The sequence below is a fragment of the Bos indicus x Bos taurus genome, chromosome 26, assembly GCF_003369695.1.
Source record: "Bos indicus x Bos taurus breed Angus x Brahman F1 hybrid chromosome 26, Bos_hybrid_MaternalHap_v2.0, whole genome shotgun sequence".
Lineage (NCBI taxonomy): Eukaryota > Metazoa > Chordata > Mammalia > Artiodactyla > Bovidae > Bos > Bos indicus x Bos taurus.
The window spans coordinates 38,510,574-38,534,238 of NC_040101.1; the positions used below are offsets into that span (position 1 = coordinate 38,510,574).

At 45.2% G+C, this 23,665-nt stretch overlaps 1 protein-coding gene across 3 annotated transcripts in view; it reads right to left on the minus strand.

Moving 5' to 3' along the window:
- PCGF5 (polycomb group ring finger 5) overlaps positions 1-13,484 on the minus strand; it is a 122,625-nt gene extending 109,141 nt beyond the window's left edge. Inside the window, exon 1 of one of the 3 annotated variants that reach the window (XM_027529490.1) lies at positions 13,400-13,484. The gene's annotated coding sequence lies outside the window, so the exon portion shown is untranslated. The remainder of the gene's footprint in view (positions 1-13,399) is intronic. The other 2 variants (XM_027529495.1, XM_027529492.1) reach the window with 2 other exon arrangements.
- Positions 13,485-23,665: the final 10,181 nt, after the last annotated feature.

The following is a 23,665-nucleotide window of genomic DNA, read 5'->3' on the forward strand; positions in this document are numbered from 1 at the left end:
ATCACCCCCAAACTAACTTGCCAAATGCAATCTACTCTAAAAATATTTAACTATTTCTCTTTTGATACTTAATTTTATATTCCTAAACAATATGCTTATACTGATATTTCTTGATTTATTTTTGACTTTCATTTAGTAATTAATAAAATTACCAAGGAGAAGGCAATGGCACCCCACTCCAGTACTCTTGCCCGGAAAATCCCATGGATGGAGGAGCCTGGTAGGCTGTAGTCCATGGGGTCACTAAGAGTCGGCCACGACTGAGAGACTTCACTTTCACTTTCATGCGTTGGAGAAGGAAATGGCAACCCACTCCAGTATTCTTGGCTGGAGAATCCCAGGGATGCGGGAGCCTGGTGGGCTGGCATCTATGGGGTTGCACAGAGACAGACACAACTGAAGCCATTTAGCAGCAACCAATGTCTTATTAGACACTAGCTTATCCTCTCCCAGACTTCTATGATAGAGTGAAGTCAATATTTTTCCCCAACCTCTCTGGTAGTATGTATCAGTTCAGTTCAGTTCAGTTGCTCAGTCATGTGGGACTCTGCGACCCCATGAACCGCAGCGCGCCAGGCCTCCCTGTCCGTCACCAACTCCCAGAGTTCACGCAAACTCACGTCCATTGAGTCGGTGATGCCATCCAGCCATCTCATCCTCTGTTGTCCCCTTCTCCTCCTGCCCCCAATCCCTCCCAGCATCAGAGTCTTTTCCAATGAATCAACTCTTCACATGAGGTGGCCAAAGTACTGGAGTGTCAGCTTTAGCATCAGTCCTTCCAATGGTCAGGGTTAATAAGGCACGTGTCTCAGTACACTGCACCAGTCACTATTAAATACTTCCACACCAGCTGGTAAATGACTGCTACCTGAGCTCTCTTAGGCCCTTCCAGGGACCCTCTCCTGTCCCCATTATCCAGCAAACAAAATGCTAACGTCTGATACAGGAGGGAGCTTTTAGAGCAGTTCTCACTCCATATTAGAACCTATGTTCTGATGGGCTACCAGTTATGAAATATTCTGAATATTCTCCCTAGATGTAGCCATGTGATTGAATTTTTGCCACTGGAATATGAGGGAAAGTGATCTTGCTACTTGCAGCCTTGAACTTTAAACCTTTGCCCATCACTGCTCTTTCCCATTCCTGTGGGCTGGAGTGCACACAGGCTGCAATCAAGAGCTAACCACTCACACAGGTGAGGACAACGCCTTAGATTCTAAGGCTTAGAGGATGGTGGAGTCACAATGTGGAAGGAACCTGGGTTCCCGAAGAGCTGCATGGAGCAGACATCACCCGAAGTAAATATAAATCTCACCCCATGTGCTTCTTCTTGTAAGACCATTTAATTTTTCTGGAGTTTAGAATTGCCCTTTACTTCCCCCACTTAATAGGCCTTATGAATCAATAATTTATACCAAATACTCCATAGGAAATGGAAAGCCCCACTGAGGAATATCCCACACTTGGTCAGATGTACCAGAGCATCTGTGGGTTTTGCTTTTGTTTTCGTTGGACAGCTGCTGCTCTGAGCTGGACGGCTTCTCTCCAGGCCTGCTGCACTACCGCCACCTTGAGATTTCACTGTCACCCTAGAATTCGCCTGTGTTTGCCTCTGTTTCCAGAAGACTATATATTATTCTTTCTTCATGGATACCCACATTTTTATACTGATCCATAACTTCCTAAAAAAGATGCACAGAAAATAAGCTTTTGAGACATTTCACATGCACAAAATGTCCACATTGTATCTTCCACTTGATAGTTTGAAATTCTAGATTGAAAATAATTTTCCTCAGAATTCTGAAAGAATGAATCCATTGTTTCTTAGCTGCCATTCCAATTCCCAATTTTTTTGTATGTTATCTCTTCCCCCCACCCCAGACAGGATTTAGCTTATTCCCATTTTCATCAGTATCCTAAAAATTTTCAATGTTATGTCCTATACACACTCCCTGTGTGGATCTTTTTTTCATTCATTCACTTGGCTATCTTGTGAACTCTTTCAATCTACAAATGTATGTCCTCCAGTTCTGGGAAAATAGCTTGTAATATGTCTTTGGTAATTTCTTCTCTTTTACTTTTCCCTATAATCTCTCTTTTTAAAAAATTTTTGCTTATTTTAATTTTTTATTTTTGTAGTCTCTCTGGAACTCTTATTAATATAACACGTGATTTACTGACTAACTCTACTTTTTACTTCTTTTTACATCTCTGCTTTTATTTCTACTTTTTCTTCTGGTCCTTCAAATGATTTTTGCCATCTTATTTTTAATTAAGACCTATCTCTTATTGTCTAATTATTACCTTATAGCCCTCTTCCTATTTCACTAGTTACAGGTGGATTGGTTTTGATTATTTCCATTTTCTTATTTTTGCATTTGTTTCCTCCATGATTTTTTTTTTCTCATTTGTTCTGGTTCCTTCCTTTTCATTGCTGAACGGTTTATTCAAATGTCTCATATTCACTGACTTTAAATGGCAACCCAATCCAGTATTCTTGCCTGGAAAATTCCATTGACAGAGGAGCCTGGGGGGCTATAGGCCATGTGGTCGCAAAGAGCCAAACACAATTGAGCGTGCACACACACTTTAAAAAACTAGCTGTAAGTTCCATGTTCACAGAACAGAAGGCGTAGAGTGGCTGACTAGTAGTGGGCTCACACAGGAAGACTGGGTAGTAAGTTTTCTCACTGTGGGAGAAAACATCAGTATATGTAGGTTCTTTTTTTTTCGGGTTGTTCATTTTGCCCAGAGAAGAGTCCTTCAATATCCTGCCCAGGTTGGTGATTACCTGGTTACCCTAGGATTGGGAATGAGTGAAAAAGAATACCAGGTCTCACCATTCAGTAGGCACAATTTCATTAAATTACTCTGTTTTCAGTTGAGCATTTCACTCTTACCCTCTTTTTTCTCCCTGTTATCCTTAAGTCCAGAGCTGCTAATTTACCTTGATTTCTCCAAAGACAAAATATTCAGGACTTTCTCTTGCTATATATAGGAGTGGGAGAAGTGAACTGTGAGTCTCGTTCATTTGAGATTTTCAATCAAGCCCTTATTTCCAGTCCCATGCCCTGCTTCAGAGCCTCTAATTCCAGAGCACTTCTGGAATTCTGGGGGATAAATTGGCCATTTCTTCCTAGTTTCTATTCCCAACCTCCTGAGAACCCCAGGGACGGGGGAGCCTGGTGAGCTGCCGTCTCTGGGGTCGCACAGAGTCGGACATGACCGAAGCGACTTAGCAGCAGCAGCAGCTTTCTCCACCACACTAAGTCAGTTGCCACAGGTCTGTCGGATTTTCACCCTCCAAAAGTGTGCTGGTGTGTCCCATCTCTAGTTCACCATCACTGCAACCGCACTTCAAGAGGGGCAGGTTAACGTACATTCAATCCACCAAACTGCGGAATCCCAAAAACTCAATCCTACAACCACAGAAACTGGCCCCCAAAGATGAGCCTTTATCAATTTTTGAAACACTCGTGGCTTTTCTGTTTTTATAGACACATCTGATTAGCTTAGATACTTTCTCAATTATTGTCATGTTTACCATCATTTTCTGTCTTAATCATAAAAAACATAAAAAACAACACATAATCCTATTCTGGATACTAAAAAATCTTCTGCTTTATTGACTCATTAATTAAGCCTTAAAAGATGGCAGTACTTAGAACACTAGATTATAATGAAAGAAAATACAGGTTGTTTTCATGCAATAAAGCTGTTTTGACTGACTCTTGCCACTTCAGATCTAGCCTATGGTACCTGAACTGAAAGGTATTTGCCTTGATAATGTTCAAGTATTTCCAAGAAGACCTTTGACTTCTGTACAAGTCATCAACAATACTGGAGTCTTAGTTATTTCATTTCTAAAACTAGGCAAAGGAGGAATGATCAGAATATTTAAAAAATAACTGGGCAAGTTAAGTTTTCTCACATCCAAAGGCTTACAACTTTTTGTGTTCCATTCAAAGGACAAAAATCTGACGGTTCTAAACCTGAAGATTAGGATCCTTAAGGCTGAAAACTCAAGGCTTATCCAAAACACTACGTTCATACTTATAAGAAATAACTACCAAGTAAAACATTAATATTACACTTTTGATCTAATTCCACTCAAAGAAGCACATATTTTGGACCTGTCAATGTTTATAACTTCCCTGAAAAGAAAAACCAAGCACCTAACAAAGAAAAAAGACTCCTGTGCAGGGGTGGGTGGGAAATGAAACTGTCCTATTTCTTGAGCTGGGAGGTAGTTCCATGGATGTTCACTTTTTAAATAATTCATTGAACTAGAGATTTACATTTCAAAATGTTATATATGTTATCTTTTACAGTTAAAAATAATACCTTTTTAGCAGTTAAAAGAGAAATAGATAAAAAGGCAAATTTTTCATTTGTCATAAATGCAGTGCTTTAATCACACTTGGCCAGAACTGTTATACACTCTGACATGGCTAAAGGTAGAAAAGTCACCATGATTCACTTTCAGTGCCTAAAGCAGGGTCCCACCAAAATTCAACAGTCATCTCAGTTGTTTCATTTGAAACACTTTACTTTTAAAAAATTCTTAAACTTCGGAATGTACCTTTTATCCCACACGGTAATGTTGATATCTTACACTATTTATTTGCAAAGCACTTTCACATCAAATACCTGGGAGACAGAACAGGCATTGTGCTCTCCCATGCTGCAGATGAGGAAGCTGAGGCATGTAATAGTTAATTAGTAGAAGACAATGGCACCCCACTCCAGTACTGGAAAATCCCACGGACGGAGGAGCCTGGTAGGCTGCAGTTCATGGGGTCACTAGGAATCAGACACGACTGAGCAACTTCACTTTCACTTTTCACTTTCATGTATTGGAGAAGGAAATGGCAACCCACTCTAGTGTTCTTGCCCGGAGAATCCCAGGGATGGGGTCGCACAGAGTCGGACACGACTGAAGTGACTTAGCAGCAAGGTCACTAACAGCGACAGAATCAGGACAAACTCCAAGTGCTATATGTCCAATCAAAGGCTCCTTCAACATTTTATGAGGACAAAGAACTTTCCACTTTGAATTCAAAAGCAGGTTATCAAAGGTGGTCTCTTTGATGGTACCAGTGAGTTTCTGGAGATTCCTGAGACAGGGAGGAGAGAACAACTTGGCATGGCTATGAAATCAACTAACTAAGGACTATGCTCACACCTTCTGAGTCATTTCACTCACTTCTGGTTAACATAAAAATGCACCTGCTTCCTCAGAAGCTAGTTTAACTCCAACATAAACACGAAAGTTATGAGTAGTCTATAACCTGGGGTTTCAAGGGAAACAAATGCCTGTCTGATACCCACAGGGTTTCCCAAGGGGGAGGGGCGGGGATAATCCCCATCCACACCTGTCTTCTTCCCCACACCATGCTTTCTCCACGGAGGTGGAGCCACTTATTTAGTTGGCTTGTGACATCGTGGCTCTGTTTCTTAGTCTACAAATGGATGGAGTTTTCCTATCAGAGAGATCAGGCATGAGAGATTTGGCCTCGTCTCTTTGCCTGAACAGTGAAAGGCAGAAATGGGTGTTTCTGCCCTGCAGCCTCAAACTTTCCATCCAGTAGGCTGTTCCGAAGTCTAGCCTAGGGTATACACAGTTTATAAGACCATTTTGGCCTTCCCACTGAGCTGTGTCTTCCAGCCTAGTCTTCGTCAATAAAGAAGTAAATTTTTTGACGATCTGCTGCTCTCATCTATTTTTTAATTGGTAGGAAAGAAGGGGTGCTTTCCATGGGTCCTCCTCAGAGACGCCATCACCTGCCTTTCAGTTAGAAGTCAGAGACTGTGGACATGACTCAACAGCCCTCCTCAGTGGGTTTCTGTGCTCACAAACACAGGTGCTCTAGAAGCAATAAGCAAGCTTTCTTCTTTAAGAGGAAGCATCCTAAGACTTTGTTCAGTGGATACTTTTTTGCTCCTTCTACCCTGAAGGGCAACACTAATCTGAAATTCAGGGATTCTGATTCTTTCCAGAGAAACTCTGCCATACACATGGCTGTGATCTGGGGTGGGTCTTAGTTTTCCTAGAAAGCCTTTAAAAGATTTTAGCTTCCTCATCTTTTAATTGAAGGAATAACTTCCCTCTTTCAAGATGCTTCCAACTTTATGAACTAAAAGCTCAGAAAGGCTTTAATAAATGCACTCCAGAATTCTAAAAACATATGTGTGTGTGTGATGTGACACCCTGGCCTCATGGTTCCTGAGGATCAGTGAAATCCGACCTCATGCTTGTGTTATTTCACCATCCTCAGGTTCAGCCACGCTCTGAATTCACATCATTGCTCACTACTGACTTCTCCATCACGATGAGCTACTGCACAAGTCCCCCAGGCGCTTCACCGCCCAGCCCTGGACACCCTCCCCCTCCACTCCAATCCTGCCTTTCATTCGCTCTCGCTGAACCAGCCACTACGCATTCTACCCTCACATCTCCAGCTCTTTCTCCCAGTCCATCAACACTAGTTTCACTCGCCTTCCTCCTCAACCCAGGACCCATATGGAGCTGGCAGTTTCAATGATACTCACACCATCTCCACTTCCAATTTTCTGAGTATTGCTGGAGAAAAAGCATAAATACAGGGAAGACTCGTCATATCACAAGGCTAAGGTGAAGGCTTCTTAGCAACTTGTCAGGTCCTCCTCACCACCATTGGCTCTGGTCATGCTCAGATCCATTCCAAATCTTTCCCCCCCTCCTCCACCTCCCAGCTTTACCTCTCACTCTCAATATACTCTCAGCCAAGAAACTGGCCTCTGTTGTTTTTTTCCTTTTTTAAAAAAGAGGAACCTACCAATTTCAGATGCAATCACACTCCTTCCAAGCTTCCAACTTTCTTCTTTCAATTGCAGTTTCTTCTTGCCTTCATTTAATCTTTTCCCCTCCATGTCACATGTTTTTCCATGAATAACCACCTTTGTCATGGTCAAATGATTTATTATTCAAAAGGGGACTTTGTTTTAGAATAAAAACAGGCATTACTCGTCCAACTAATTGTAATATTTGTCCAAATACTATCCTACCACTGAACCGGGATGACAGATGTCAACTGAGACTGTCTTGGGTAATCTGATACGTGGTCACCTTCTCCAGCTCCTTTCCCTCCTGCTCCAGGAGTTAGTGCTCCAGGAGCACTAACCACCTTCCTGCTCCCTCTCCTGAGCTTCAGTCTCTTCCTCTCTACTGACAGCCACTCAATGCATAGCACTCTTGGGCTTTACATACAGTTTTAAGAGTGTCCACTGGCCCCCTCATCACCTCGAGTCATTGTCCTCTGATGTTCACAGTCCAATTCCAATTTACACTCAGGCGCCTCTCAGGGCCCTGGCTGACTTCCATTTCCACTGCCCAAATGACCCTGACCCTCAAAGGCCACTGACAACGGTCTCACTGACAATCCTAATGACCTTTTCCAAGTATTATCTCAGGGTCTCTACCCTATTGGCCCCTCCAAATTCTCCTTCCTCACCTGTCTTTACCCTAGCTTTTCCTTCTTCTCTTCCAGCTTTTCCTCTTGTCATCCTGTTAGCCTCTTTTATCTCCCTTCAAGCCCACAAACACGGTTTTTCTGAGCTCCATCCTGGCCTTTTACCCTTCTCACTCACACTTGGAAACATTCTCACAGCTTCAGCATACCCTGTCATAAGGATGCTTGCAATTCCATCTCTGTTTCTAACAGCTGCCATCCACTTGGACAGTTCCATAGACACATGGAAATCAACATATCCAAATCCAGACTTCCATTAATTAGACACATCTTCACTGACTGCACGAACTTACAGGTGCTTTGCTAGTGGCCTTCTTGATGATTTCATTTTCTGCCATCACCATCCAAAGTCATTTAGCTTCAGTCTGACTCCTCCCTCAGTTCCCTCATCCAATCAGACAACTAATCCCAATGCATTTACTATTTCTACAGTTTCTCACCCACCCAACTGCCCCGATTCTAACATAGGTTCTCACTGCTTCTCTTCTGGGAACTATTTTAATAGCTTTCAAACTGGGACTAACCATGACACCTCCAATACAAATTGATGTCATAGAGCACAGCTTTCATCACATCATTCCCCCACTCAAACTACTGTTGACAGTTATCTACAGCTTACCAACCAGACTCCTTAGCCCAGTGTTCAAGATGCTCAACGCAGTCCTATGTCTGCCATGCATGCAGCCTGCTGTCCCACTCTCCTGCCTCAAGGCTCCTTACCCACCAGCTTGACCACGTTCCTCTCCATTCTTGGGTATGCTCATATAGGCTTTCCTTCAAGTCTTAGTATAGGCTGAGCCCTACATCTCTGCCAGTTGAAACTCTACCAATTCTTTAAAGCCTTGCTCAAGACTCCTTAATTAAAATTTCCCCATTTTTTCCCAGCTAGAAACAGTGTGTTCCTTCTCTAAAATCACAAAGCATTTACTTTGTGCCTCTGTAACAGTTCCTCCATGTAATAAAGTCTGTGGTTACCTATCTTATGGGCTTCTCGGGTGGCACTAGTGGTAAAGAACCCACCTGCCAATGCAGGAGATGTAAGAGACGTGGGTTCAATCCTGGGTTGGGAAGACCCACTGGAGGAGGGCATGGTAACCCACCTCAGTACTTTTGCCTGGAGAATCTCATGGACAGAGGAGCCTGGAGGGCGACAGTCCATACAGTCACAAAGAGCCAGACACGAATGAAGCGACTTAGCATGCATCTGTCTTAAGCTCCCTACATGCTTCCTAAGCCCCTCAAAGGAAGGGTGCGTATGTTTGATTAACTCATGTACATCCTTATACTGCCTTATACATAGTAAGATGAATGAGAGGCTGAAATATTCAAGTTAACTTTGTATCTAGCATATAGCACATAAAATAATGAAAACGTAGCTAAGATCATCAAAGCTAATTATACCAAATTCTTAGGAAGGCCTAGAAATTAACCATTTTTGCAGTTGCTCTTATTAGATCAAGGATACATGAATAATTTCAACTAAAACTGTAGGAAGATTATACATTCTTTTTTCTTTTTCTTTTTTAAATTATGACAGTATGATTACACATTTACAAGATACTTAGAAAACACATAATGAAGTTACAGATAGTTCCACTATATGTTACATTTTTTAAGTAGATAAACTAAGATTTGTAACTGGAGTTTCATTATCAAACTCTCCAAAACAGAATGAATATGCAAAAAAGCAGTAGTATACAGTAGATTTGAAAAGCACTATGAACCAATTCAACATAATTAAGATTTATACAATTTTGACACAAGAGGAGGATACAAATTCTGTTCAAGTTCCCATAGACTATAAACTAGGAGACACTAGGACATATCCAGGAACTATGTATCTTTTATCAGTTCCTCAAACTATACAGTTAGAGAAGACACTGCTGCTGCTGCTAAGTCGCTTCAGTCGTGTCTGACTCTGTGCGACCCCACAGATGGAAGCCCACCAGGATCCCCCATCCCTGGGATTCTCCAGGCAAGAACACTGGAGTGGGTTGCCATTTCCTTCTCCAATGCATGAAACTAGGGATCACTTAATTCCCCTCCTCCCAGGCCAATCACCAGTTCTGCAATTGAGAAAACTGAAGCTTTAAGAAATTAAGTTGTTCACTTGGTCATATAAATCAGAAGTCAAAATATAACTTTCCATTTATTAAGGGCCTAGCGTATACAAGGTAATTTACATACATTATCCCAGTCTTACAACAGTCCTTCAAGGTAGGCAGTATTATCCCCATTCAGAAATGAGAACATTCAAAAAGGTTAAGTAACTTGCTACAGACAGCCCTGCTTGTCAGGGACACAGCTGAGCTTCGGCCTCAACTCTGTCTGGCTGAGAAGTCTAGGCTTTTCCAATTTTTTTAAATTGGAGGATAACTGTTTTACAATACTGTGTTAGTTTCTTTCGTAAATCAACATGGACATATGAGGCATACATATGTCCCCTCCCTCTTGAACGTCCCTCACTGTGGCAAAGGCAAGACCTTTACCAGGTGTCCTGAAACAGCCTTCTACTGTTTCTTCAGTGAATAATTACGCCAACTAAGTAAGTGCATACACTTACAAGTTGTAAGCCATCTTACTAGAAATTTTGGAGGCGTGAAAATTAAGCAACAGCTTCATTACCATAAAAGTTCTAAGGTTAATTACTGCTAACATCCTGACTTTCTTGTCAAAAACATCTTTAATCTGGAAAAGATACACGTTTTCCTGCTTTCTCAATTCTTAAATTTTTTAACTTAAAATGCATTTGTCCAACTACATTCAACAAGTATGTGTTGATCCCTTGGATGGCCAAGGCACAGGGGAGGGTATAAAGCTGAATATGACATCATTTCACTCTGAGAGTTCACATTAAGAGGCAGAGAATCCACTAACCACAGGGACTACTCACCCCCAACTACGGGGGCTCTGGCTGATTCGAGGACTTCCAAACAAGAAGTCAAGACGCTTGATTCTAACCCCAGTCCCGCTCCCCAGGCAAATCATCCCACTATGCCTCAGTTTCCTCAGTTAAGGAACTGATAAAAAGGAATGAATTATGCCAACCAACGTTAAGGTCCCTTTTAGCTTTAAAATTCTATTATGTCTGAGCTCACTCTTGAGATTACACTACTACGGAACGGGAACTGCTGGAAGCCCACTCTTCTCTGGCAGTGAATTATGAAGAACTGGGTACTGAGAAGATTCCTACAATGTAAAGCCATGCCTCCAAAGTTTGTTATTTATAATCAAAAAGTTTGCTAAAGTTTTTCCTGAAGGGAGGTAGTATGAAGCACGACATTCAAATCCTTCCATTATATCACTGACATAGTTTTAATTCTTTACAATCCATTTAAAGTAGTCAAATTAAAATATACTTTAAAATAACTCCTTCTATCTACTCTTCTATGGAGTTAAGCTATGGGCACTGACAACAACAGAACTGAGGCCCTTGCAGAGACGGAAATCTTGTATTCAGTTAAATTAATACACTGTATTAAGTGCTACCTACTAGGGACCATCCCAAACTATGCTAAATTTGAGGTTGGTGCGCAGGCAGTGGGGTGGGAGGAATATAGAAATATCAGTATTTCAAATATCACTGGAAACAAATAATACTGTGGGAACTGACTTTGCCAATTTCCTTTCAATATCCTCTACTTCTCAACTAGCACAGGTAATATTTTTAATCATCCATTAACCTCTACAGTTACACTTTCTCTTGACAAGGCTCTACATGCCTTATCGTTCTTCATACTCGGCATCTTAGGATATACAGCTCAAATCCACCTTGTGCTGTAATTTAACACCACAGAGGAGGAAATGAATCAACCAAAAGAAAATTGGAAGAAAAAAGTTAGAACTGTCCCATCTTAGTGCCTGGCCCACAAAAAGGTTACAGTTAAGTTCAACAGTCAAAGACAGACTCACCAAGAAATCAGGGAAAAGGAATTTATTCATTCACTAGTCAACAAATCTGAGTGCCTACTATGCCAGGCACTGTTCCAGGTACTAGAGTTACAGCAGTAACAAACCATGCGAAAACTCGTGCCATAGTATAGTTTACATTCTAGTGCAGAGGGACAGGACTTAAAGAACACCCAAAGAAAATCCTTTCAGATAGTGATTAAGTTCTATGAAGAAAAAATAGGCCTGGGGGTGGTCCCTGGGGTGAGGGGTGAGAGGCCACTTAAGTTAATCAAGAGGGCCTTGCTGAGTAAATGCCATTTGAGTTAAGTTCTAAATGATGAGAAAACTTTATTCAATCTTAAAAGCGTAGGGTATGGTAGGAATGAGTCGTTAGTCTTTAAGGGTGGTCACAGTGGTCGAAAGTTCTGAATTAATGGTAAACTAGGTTCCTTGTAGGATTTGGCTTAAAAAAATATAAAAATAAAAAGCCCTAAACCTAAGCCTTTAAGTAGAACCCATCTATTTAGGAACTACTTATTTTTAAGATCCACTAACTTTTAAACTTTCTGCTAATTACCCTGGCGGTACTTAAGTAAAGGCAATTACTAGAAGGATGCCTTCTAGTGAGTCCAAAACCTCACTTGACAGCATGCAGATTCTAATGAGAGGACCCACACCTGCAGCGAACCAGTGCTCTCCACCGACTCATCAACTCAGCCAGGTGGAATCTCGAAACTCTTCTAAGAACGGGAATCAAGCCTCGGGAAATCTGGGCAAACTGACACCCCTCCCCCCTAAAGTTCCCCCAAACTGCGGGAGGAGGGGGAAAAAATAAACCCCACCCTTTTGCACTCTCTCCCCCCTGGTCCTCCAGGCGTCACAGCCGCGGAAGGGCCGCGGTCCCTGGGGCAGAGGCACACGGCGAGTACGCGCGGGGTGTACCGCGCATGAATCATCGGCGCCGGGTCCGCGGGGCGATGATTCATTCACCGTCCCGGAGCCCACGGCCACACGTTTCGGGCGTACGGGTACGGCCGCACACGCAGCTTCCTTAATATTAAACAAATGTTTCAAAGTACAAACGACCGGAGCCAGAAATGTGTCGACCCAGGCCAGGCGGCGAGGAGGAAACAGCACGTTTCAGCCGCTGCCCGAGTGTTCCCGGGGTCGGGAGGGGAGCGCCGAGCACGTCCGTCCACCCGGCCGCCGACCCCCTTCCAGTCCCCGTTGCCCGCTGGCGCGCGGGCAGCACCCGCAGGGGGCGCGGCGGGCGCACAGGTGGGTCCCCGCCCGCCCGGCCTCCCGCCCCTCCCCGCCACTCGCGGAAGGCCGACGCGCCCTCGCCGACGCGCCGCCCGCTCGCCCCTTTCCTCTCCGTGACATCTTATATAATAACCCGAGCTAATCAAAACGGAAGCGACGCGCGCTGCCGGGGCCCGGTTCTCGGCTGCCACTGGATGCTCGCGCCCCGAGCCCCCGGCCCCCGAACTAGGCGCCAGAGCGCGCGGCTCCGGGGGAAGGGCCAGAGCGCCGCCTCGGCTCGTCCCTCCTCGGAGAAGGCGCTGCCGCTGCCGGTCCCCGTCAGGAAGCCGCGAGCGTCACAAACTGCGTCAGCTTCTTCAAACACGTTTCACGGGCTCCCTCCAGCCGGGGAGCCGGCCGCTGGGGCAGCCGGGCCGCGGCCCGAGCTGGCTGGAGCCCCTCCGGGGAGGAGAAAGTTCTTCGGGGCCCTCCCCTCGCCCGCGCTGCGCCCGGCCCCGCCGCGCCTCCAGCCCCTTTCCGCGCGACGCCCGCCCCGCCGCGCAGCCCGCCGGCCCGCCCCGATGGCAGGTTGGGCAACTTGTGACCCCCGGGCGCCCGGCGGCCGCCTCCCGCCCGTCCCGGTCCCCAGCCGCTCGGGGGCCTCCCCCCAGCCCGGCGGAATACAGCGACGCCAGAAACTTCCCCGGGCCGCGCCGGGCGGGGTAGCCGCCCGGGTCCCGGCGCATCGCCCTTACCTTGCTCTCGGGAGGCCACGAGCCGGGCGGGCCGCGCGGGGCGCGTGGTGCGCGAGCGCGCGCGCGTGGGGAGGTAGATGAGGGCGCCCGCGCCGGCGGGGGCGGGGCGGGGCCGCAGGGTGCGGGCGGGGCGGCGGGGGGGCGGCCGGGCTGGCGGGCGCGAGGAGAGCGGAGCCGGCGGCGGCGGCGACGGCGGGCGCGGGGCGAGCGCGCCGAGGGGGCGGAGGAGTTGCCGTGGGTTTGTTTACGCATTGCTGCCCGGCTCGGGGCACAGCCCGCACTCCCTGATTGGACACAAACTGGGGCACAGCCTCTCGCCGCCGCCCGCCAGGCCTCCTCGAGCAGCCGCCGCGCAGCTCCCGGAGCGCCCGGCCCGGCACGGCCCGCGGCGGCGTCCGGGCCTGGAGGGGACGAGCCGCGGCCGCGGACGGGCATGGGGCCCACACGTGGGGCCGGGGCTCGCAGGCGCCCACCTGTAGGGGCCCGACCTTGGCAAGGAGAAATTCGAAACTTCTGAGGCTGGAGTCATCGTATCATCCAGCCACAGAAACGTAGAAGGGGCACTCCTCCCCCCCACGGCCCCCACCCTCATACACAGATGGAAGACGGAGGACGCTTGCCCTTGATGGAGAGAAGAGCAGCTCAAAGGTTGATATGCCCCTTTGGCGATGGTCAAGCTGAGACTTCCTGTCTGAGCTGTCCCTGGGAGATCGCAGTTCCTTCGCCTGTCTTCAGTTTCTCTGTTGTAAATCTGTCCTCCAGGCAGCATTCAAGTAGCCATCCCAGAAGTGACCTTGCCAAAAGACGCTCAAGATCCTTAGATGGCTCTTGGAGCCTCAAGTTCCATTTCCTTAGTTTCCGAGGCCTCTACAGCTGGGCCTCCACCTTTCAGCCTCTTTTCCAGTGCCCACCCCTCACCCCCCAAACCCTTGTTACAAACCCTCAGATGCCCCTGTCCTTTCACAATTGATTTTGATTCTGCTCTATGTTCTGCTAGAAAACCCATAGCCCCCTCGACCTGTCCAGCTAGCATCCTCTCAGTTTGTCCACCGTCTATCCCTGTGCAGCCTCCTGACCTCTCTGCAGCCTCCTGACCCCTGTGCAGAATCCTCCTGTGTGGCTGCCAACAGCCTGACTTGAGGGTCAGTCATATGCCCAGTCTGTGCCCTCACTAGGCTGTGGATTCTGAAGAACAGGAACCTGGTTTTATTAATAGAAGCACTCTGGGAATGGGAGAGATGATGCCTGGAGAAAAAAATTAAGCATCTGCAACTCTGCGGGACAACAAAAACTCAAAAGAGTCTGCCAGGAGGGTCTCTTGATAGACCATCCACAAATCTTAACTTGCACAAAGCAAACACTTCCAAAAATCCAGAATGTCCTCCCAGTTTGTCTCTGTGTCTCCACCTCACCACACCTGGCTAGGTGACCTCTGTACTCATCAGGGCACATAATAACCCTTGGAGGAATAAAACTGAGGTGTTCCTTAAGCTGAGGCTCAAGGTGATCAAAGTGAGTACAGTAAATCATGGAGAAATAGATGTGAATGGCCACAAACCCAGTCGTTTTACAGATAATTCCCTCAACTCTGGCAGCCACTGTGGATTTGTCCTTCTCCAATCAAACACTGGAGAAGTGGCCCCCGACTCTTGCTAACTCTTGGAATGGCTGGATTTCTTTTTCTCACTAGATGTGCTGTTTTCCCTGAGAAAGCTGTCTTTGAGCTCCAAGGGCCAATCCAAGTGAAAGTAAAGTCTTTGCCAGGTACTTTAGTCATGTTGGCCTCTTTTCGACCCTATGGGCTGTAGCCCACCAGGCTCCTCTGTCCATGGGATTTTCCAGGCAAGAATCCCAAAGTGGGTTGCCATTTCCTCCTCCAGGGGAATGTTCCCGACCCAGGGATCAAACCTGTGTCTCTTACAGTCTCCTGCATTGGCAGGCAGGTTCTTTACCACTAACCCCACCTGGGAACCCCAGGTACTTCAATAGTGATCTTTTAAAGCAGTGCATTAGTTACAAAGGGGCTTCCCAGGTGGCGATAGTGGTAAAGAACCCATCTGCCAGTGCAGGAGAAGTACAGGACATGGGTTTGATCCCTGGGTGGAGAAGATCCCCTGCAGGAGGGCATGATAACCCACTCCTGTATTCTTGCCTGGAGAAACCCATGGACAGAGGAGCCTGGTGAGTTATAGGCCATAGGGTCGCAAAGAGTTGGACACAACTGAAGCGACTTTGCTAGCAAGCATGCATGCACATTAATTGCAAAGCTGTTGAAAGAACTAGAATTACAAGCAGGAGAAGGTGAGGCAACCCCGATATCAGCAATTGCTGAGTGCATCTCCTCCCCTGGGGCTGGAGAGACTAAGGGAGGAAGCTGCCAAGACCATGAAAGGCTTGTCCAGTGGGAGCTGGAGCCAGGAAGGAAGTATAACTACTGCTGGAGATGATTCCCAAGCAGACAGAGGGGAAGAAATCCCCTGAAGGTGGGACAGGACAGGGTCAGAACCCCTCCAATAACAGATCATAACAGTGAAGAGAGAATGGCTCTGAGAGTGCTCCGGACTTGGATGCCTCAGTTAGTTACCTCTAGGACTCTTCCTGTGGGCACTGGGTTCTGACCCAGGCAGCACAGACTTTTTCTTTCCAAGCCCCAGAATTCTTTCTTTCTTTTTCTCTTTGCCCTTTGGCTTCCATGTCTCCTTCTGTCCTCTTCTCTACCATGACTCCCGTATGCTTCCTTGGTTTCGCTTACTTCTCTATCTCTGGCTCATAATTTTCTCCTTGTGTCCCCATAAACTTCCTCCTGACCTCTCTATTTCCCACTGAGCCTCTTCTCACCTCTGCCTTCCCTACTCCTTCCTGGGCGGAGGGCAGCCTTCTGCTTGAAGGAGATGAGCAGGTTCCTCTGTAGGTAATGCAATTGAAAACTATCATATTGTTGCTTCTCTAGACACTATGCTAGTTACTTCACCTACGTTATCTCATTTAATCCTTACCTCACACCTACCTGCTGGGCACCACTTAATAGAACTTTGGTGGCTTCATAATTGCCCATCTGAGGAAAGGGTTTTGTGGTGCAAGTCACCAGTGAAACTGCTAATGGTCCTCTTAACCTTCCTCATCTTCAAGTGTCTCCCTCTACCCTTTTTTCTCCTTATCCTACATCTTTCCCTTTCAATAACACAGATATTTTCCCTAGATCTCAATCCTTAACAGTTTCATACATCTCCACTCTAAATCTCCAAAGATGGAAAATGGGTATTTGAAGAAGATTGCATTTCAGTTGGCTTTTGAAAGCTGGACAGGATTTCAATAGATGAAGCTCGAGCAAGGACATTCTTGGTGGAACAGTGAACAATATGGTCCAACTTGACTTAAACACAAGAGATGGCCATGAAATAAGGTCAGATTTCAGAAACTTGTCTTTAGAACTCAGTATTCTAAGACCACTCAGATATATCGTATAATTCATGTAAGTAGAATCATAACATTCTAAAGCCGGAAAGCAGTCTAGACATTGTCTGACCCAACGTCCATTTTTAAGTGAACTGAGCCTTCAAAGACTTAGGTAACTGAAGTAGTTAAACATGGGCATTAGAGTCGACTGCTGCTGCTAAGTCGCTTCAGTCGTGTCTGACTCTGTGCGACCCCATAGACGGCAGCCCACCAGGCTCCCCCATCCCTGTGATTCTCCAGGCAAGAACACTGGAGTGGGTTGCCATTTCCTTCTCTAACGTATGGAAGTGAAAAGTGAAAGTGAAGTCGCTCAGTCGTGTCCGACTGCTAGCGACCCCATGGACTGCAGCCCACCAGGCTCCTCCGTTCATGGGATTTTCCAGGCAAGAGTACTGGAGTGGGGTGCCATCTCGACTACCTGTATTCAAATCCCTGCTTTGACAAATGTTAGGTAATATGATCTTGAACTTATCTGTGTTCCTCCTGTTATAAAATAGGAAACTTGACAGAACCTACCTCAGTGGGTTGTTGTAAGAATTAAATGTTTTTACAAGTAAAACTAAGTACAGTATCTGTCACATAGTCTGTCTTAAGTAAACATAGGTGAGTATTATAATGTTTTCCTATAGTTATTCACTAGCAAATACCAGAGCCAGAACAGATCCGCCAAATCTTTTAAGCCGCGGTTGAGTATCCTCTCCTTTGCTGGATGTTGTCTCAGGGTGCTTGCTGAATGCCATCTGGGGGCCTGTGGTGTTGCCCTAGTCTGCTGTCTGTAGACGTTCTCAGTTGTCTTTCTAGCTCACATTCCTCTACATTTCTATCAGCCTTGGCAATCTCACTGTGCAGTCAGTCCTGTGTATGTGAAGTTCCCAGAGAGGAGAGGGACATGAAAATTAGCAAGGGACATGTATTTCATAGTCAACAATACAGTTGACAAGTTTTTATATCATTAGATTTTACTAATTTAAAGTTCAAAGGGCCAAAGAATCATTGAATTAAAGGAGTTGGAGTGACCTGTCATTCTTCAGCCTATAGAGTGTCAAACCTACCAGTTTAAATTCTGGTAGTTCCTTAGGAGAACTCACTGGGATCAAGAAAAAGCCTTCCTTGACTTTGAGTGTCCAATCCTTCAACAAAATTGTGATGGTAGATAATCTCTTTTGTCCCTCCACCTCTGCCTTCTGAGTCCCTGGTCCCGCTTTTCAAAACTCCCCAGCTCTGTGAACTGCATGCTGTCCACTCTCTGGACTGTAAACATCTTGAAGTGATGAACCACAATTTACTCACCTTTTCATCTCTGGAATGTAGCTCGAGACAACAGGTGTCCACGCATTGTTGAACTGACTGATGCGAGCAATGCCACACATACCGAGAGGATCCCTTCCACCGCCTCCTCCAAAACTTTGTCTCCTCAGTTGTTTGGTCCTTAGCTGGTTGTCAGCCTGCTACACTAATTCACCAGAGAAAGCATGCCAACAGCTAAATGTGAAATAAATGTTCATTTTATAATACAAACTGCATTCAAAGGGTTTTAATAGTAGAAACCCAGGCAGTATTTATGAGAGTCAGAACGATATCTGGGGGGAAGCTGGACTTCCCTGACACCTTCATATCACACCATACAAACCGAAGCTTATCTCTCCTATAAATAAAGGCTACTTGACTTTGATTGTTACTCACTTTAGTTTAGATTTATTAGGTTAATTTGGAGATAGCCTCCATTACATATTAATTATCCCACCTAAGTAATTTCTTAAAAGGCACAGCTTTCTTTAATCTTAAAAATGTCCATCATTGTCTCATTTTCCTCTTTTATATCAAAGCCAGGCTGGTGACCCAATACCTTGCGCACTCACTGATTCTTTAAGCCCTCATATCTTTCTCCACTCCTATACTTCATTTGCATGCTTCCTCTGGGAAGCTGGAAGGAATCCAAAGGGTTAATTCTAGATCAACTCCTCATTTTGTAGGAGAGGAAACTGAGGCACGGAGATGTCAGTGACAGAATCTTGAATTCCCAGTCATCATTCCGTGCTCTATCTAAAAGTAAACCATGCATCACCAACTGCCTTCCTGACTTCTACTTGTCAAACCATCCTTTGAGCCCCTTAGGATTAAAATGGGTGTTTTTTGACTCTTCTTTTTCTTCAGGCCTCCCCTTCCACATCAGGATATCTCTGACTTGTCTTTCTAGTCTGCGCTGTCCCATGACTCAGGGCTTTTTCTTTTTACAACTGTATTACTACAATAGGTTGTTAAATGGTTTCATTGTCTCTCTCCAATTTCCTCCTCTTTTACAGAGTCAACCTAGTAGAACCATCTTAATATAACTCAAGTTTTTTTTTAAATTAATTTAATTTGAGGATAATTGCTTTACAATATGGGGCTTCCCAGGTGGTGCTAGTGGTGGAGAACCCACCTGCCAATGCGGGAGACGTAAGAGAGGCAGGTTCGATCCCTGGGTTGGGAAGATCCCCTGGAGAAGGGCACAGCAACTCACTCCAGTATTCTTGCCAGGAGAATCACGTGGAGGGAGGAGCCTGGTGGGCTGTATAGTCCATGGGGTCACACAGAATTGGACACGACTGAAGTGATTTAGCATGCACGCACTTTACTGTATTGTGATGGTTTTGGCCATACATCAACATGAATCGGCCACAGGTATACATATTTCCTGCGCATCCTGAACCTCCCTCCCACTTTCCTCCCCACCCTATCCCTCTGGGTTGTCCCAGAGAACCGACTTTGGGTGCCCTGCATCAAACTTGCATCAAACTTGCACTGGTCATCTATTTCTCGTGGGGTAATGTACACATTCGGAGAAGGCAATGGCACCCCACTCCAGTACTCTTGCCTGGAAAATCCCGTGGATGGAGGAGCCTGGTGGGCTGCAGTCCATGGGGTCGCTAAGAGTCGGACACGACTGAGCGCCTTCACTTTCACTTTCACGCATTGGAGAAGGAAATGGCAACCCACTCCAGTGTTCTTGCTTGGAGAATCCCAGGGACGGGGGAGCCTGTTGGGCTGCCGTCTATGGGGTCGCACAGATTCGGACACAACTGAAGCGACTTAGCAGCAGCAGCAGCAGCAATGTACACATTTCAGTGTTGTTCTGTCAAATCATACCACCCTCGCCTTCTCCCACTGAATCCAAAAGTCTCCTCTTTACATCTGTGTCTCCTTTGCTACTTGCATGTACGATCATCAGTACTGTCTTTCTGAATTCCATATATACGCGTTTTTTAAGAGTTATAATAAAACGGTGACATTTTGCCATGTAAAGTAAAATTCAACATGCATTTAGACTATCCATGAAATATGAGTTTATTATTGTCAAGCCTTTCCAGTTCTGAAACCTAGACTAGTAACTAGCTGTGCAACCTTAGGCAACTTCTATGAACGGTCATGTCCTCAGTGTGTTAAATGATGCTATTATCAATACATGTGCCTAACTCATAGGTTTGCTTGAGAATTAAGTGAAATAATAAATGCAGAATGATTAGTAACAATAGTTGTCATAGGTAATATTTGCTGAGTCCATAATGCCTATGGACCAGGCATTATCCTAAGCTCTTTAAATGAATTGTATCATATTGACCCTTTAACATAGATCCATTATTATTTCTAGATGAGAAAACTAAGGTCCAAAGGAGTTCAGAAACTTTCCAAAGATTAACAAGCCAAGAAGTGACTGAACCAAGATTCAGAACTGGGCAGTCAAACCTGAACAAACCTGTATACCACAGACTGGTACACAAAAAGCGCTTAGTAAATGGTAGTTATTTTATTGTTGTTTTTATTATGAGTATTATTACTTTAAAGAGAGGAGAAATCCTTTTTTCTGCCTTCCTTCCCAATTTCTTTCAGAAGTTGAGCCTTAGCATCACAGTGGGAATCCAGTTTGCTGGGTACCACGTATTTCTGCTTCCCAAAGAGAAGATGGAAGGATGATCAGGGATTCTTGCACTGCTGGGGCCCTGTAATCACCCTGGTCCTCCCCATCCCTGTAATATTTTTGATAAAATGGGACTCACACAGGCAATCTCTAGCCCAGGAAGAGTTCACAGAGACAGGTCAAAGATTTGTTCTCTGATGGTGCTAGAGTTCCTTTAGGCCTTTCTCAGGGTTGGGACCAGAACATTCTCTCTGTCTAGCGCTGCTTGTTTTTCCACCTCAGAAGATAATTTAGGGAAGAGAATCTCCCCAGTGGCTTCCCAGCAAATAATTCTTTTGGTCTATATTATAGTATTTCATTTCCTTCCCTTAGGGTACCTTTTGCATCAAATGGTCTGATTTAAGTCTTCTTCCCTTTGATGATGCTACAAACAAAACAAACCCCCTCATTACTGGTTCTGATGTTCCTTCCCAGGTGCTCTTTTTTTCTTCTTTGGCCCACTCAGTTTCTGCATTGGGTTGACACACCAGGCCTTCCCTGCTCCCTTGCTTTCCTCAAGTGTCACTGCCCCCTGAGCATCTGGCTGTTTATATTTGAACATCTGGTCTTTCTGATTCATAGCATTTGACCTTGGCCTTCCAATAATGGGATTTGCATAGATCCTGGAATCATACAATGTTAAAGCCAGAAGGACTTTGGTAGATAACAGAGGCCATGTGATTCCTTTTACAGGGAAGAATCAAGACCCAGGGAAGCCAAGTGTTGGATGTACAACTACACAGCCTATGATGGGGGAAGCTAGAACCAGACCCAAGACTTGCACTTCATTTATTTTTTGTGAGTTAGACTATGATGCCTGGAAATAATAATATAAGGAATTTACAAGTGTCTTCTCCCAAAATGTTTAGTTTTTCATATCAGTGGTTTTCCTAATACATTTCCAGGAGGCTCAAAGACTAGGAATTCCACGACTGAAAAAAAATGCAGCCATAAGAAGACATGAAGGACTTCCCTAGGGGTACAGTGGATAAGAATCCACCTGCCAACGCAGAGGACACGGGTTTCATCCCTTGTCTGGGAAGATTCCACATGCCACAGAGCAACTAAAGCCCATGCACGGCAACCACTGGATCCTGCACACTCTTTTAAGGGCCCACAAGCTATAAGTACTGAGACTGCACACCGCGACTACTGAGTCCACGTGCTCCAACTACTTAAGCCTGTGCCCCAAAGCCTGTGCCCCTCAACAAGAGAAGCCACTGCAGTGAGAAGCCTGTGCATCGCAGCAAAGAGTAGCCCCCATTCACGACAACTAGAGAAAGCCCTCATCCAGCAACAAAGACCCAGCATAGCCAAAAATAAATAAATATATAATTTTTAAGAATAATGAAGACATGAGTTACAGAGCTGGGAACCTGTCCCAAAATGATCATCTTTCTTTCCTAATGTACTTTGTACAGTGTACACAGCAAATCCTCAACATTGATGATGATGAATGAGGACCAGGTCTCATGTTTCTCTGCTTTCAATTCTTTTCTTTCTTTTTTTTTTTTTTTTTTTTACCATTTTGATCTCTATGTGTGTGTGTACTGAATTGCTCAGTTGTGTCTGACCCTTTGCGACCCCCTGGTCTGTAGCCCACAAGGCTCCCCTGTCCATGGAATTGTCTAGGCAAGAATGTTGGAGTGGGTTGCCATTTTCTACTTCAGGGAATCTTCCAGACCCAGGAATTGAACGTGGGTCTCCTGCATTGCAGGCAGATTGTTTACAATCTAGGGAAAATAGCCCAGCTATTTCTGGGTTTCCAGACTTTTGGTAACCTGACTCATTCAGTTTAGAGTTCATATGATGAGTGGGTATTCAGTAGCTGCCTTTCAATAGTGATGATGATAACTTCAAAGGGTTAGAGATCTACCCCCAGGCACACATAGGTATTTTGAAACTTTTCTAAATTTGAGGAAGTGTGTTCTCAAAATAATACCAACTATTGCATAAAAGATGAGAAGGCAATGGCACCCCACTCCAGTACTCTTGCCTGGAAAATCCCATGGACAGAGGAGCCTGGTAGGCTGCAGTCCGTGGGGTCGTGAAGAGTCGGACACGACTGAGCAACTTCACTTTCACTTTTCACTTTCATGCATTGGAGAAGGAGGTGGCAACCCACTCCAGTGTTCTTGCCTGGAGAATCCCAGAGACGGGAGCCTGGTGGGCTGCCGTCTCTGGGGTTGCACACAGTCGGACATGACTGAAATGACTTAGCAGCAGCAGCAGCAGCATTGCATAAAAGAAGCATTCTCTGGTCAGGTAGTTTGGAAAATACTGGATGAAACAGAATTAAACTGTTGGGTTGATTTGTTTTGTTTTTACTGGATCTTTAAAGCACTCTGTGAATCTTAAATTCCTAAAGGAGGACAGTAAAATATGTAGAATTTCCCAGACATATTTGACTGTCAACTCATTTATTCCTTGAACATCTTTCTCATGGGGGGTGATGTAACATGGAACAAACCTTGGGAAATCTTAAATATCCTTTGGGTTTCAATTAACTCTAATACAGTGCTCCGTTTGTTCTAAAACTGTTTCAGACATTCGGATACCTTTCCTGAGGGTTTGTTATCTTAGATATAATGACTTAGCCTGTGCTGCTGCTTCTCATATCATTTCAGGACCTAGACACTGTTATTTTTCAGCCTGAATTTCTCCAGACAGAGAATCGCAGCTTATTTAACACTAAATTCATATGTGAGCCGCTCAATTTTCAAGATAGTTTCAACTGTCCTGTTGTAATCTACAGTTTTCAAGGTGCAGGGTCAAAAAGTCAATGATAGCTATAGTAATGACAGCTAGCATTTTTGAGTATGTATGATAGGCCACTTATTGTGCTAACAGCTTTACATGTAACAGCCTACCTG